Source organism: Penaeus monodon, chromosome 21 (genome assembly GCF_015228065.2).
Source record: "Penaeus monodon isolate SGIC_2016 chromosome 21, NSTDA_Pmon_1, whole genome shotgun sequence".
Taxonomy (NCBI): domain Eukaryota; kingdom Metazoa; phylum Arthropoda; class Malacostraca; order Decapoda; family Penaeidae; genus Penaeus; species Penaeus monodon.
Window position 1 is genome coordinate 13,361,379 of NC_051406.1, and position 509 is coordinate 13,361,887.

The following is a 509-nucleotide window of genomic DNA, read 5'->3' on the forward strand; positions in this document are numbered from 1 at the left end:
CGTACATTTCCGTTCCCAGCGTCTTCCCTTCGATGATTCGCAAACCGATGCCTTATTTCTCATCAAAACCACTCACCAAAACCGTGGACTCGTTCGTACGTTATTGTAGTTATGTATTTATTTTATGATCATTATTTTTTTTATAGTATAGTTCAACATCCAGAAATAAACAAACGGAAAATGTTCTTTATGCATCTAACAAATGATATATTGCAGAGACAGAAAGTATTTTGCATTGAGACTTTCTAGCTTTTGTAATCGTGGTTTATCAGATTTTATTGTTTAAACTAGACCGCAGTGGGATACGTTGCAATGGTCACTTACCTATCACCTATCTTACCTATCAGAAATATCTAATCTCTTGAAAAAGGGATCAGTTAGTTCAATATAAAGGAAGCAGGTCGTCATAATGATCTGTTTCCAGTGGTGTACCGCAAGGCTCTACTCTCGGTCCATTGCTTTTGTGTAAATGAAGTGATATGACTAGACTAACTCGATTTCTGGTATGA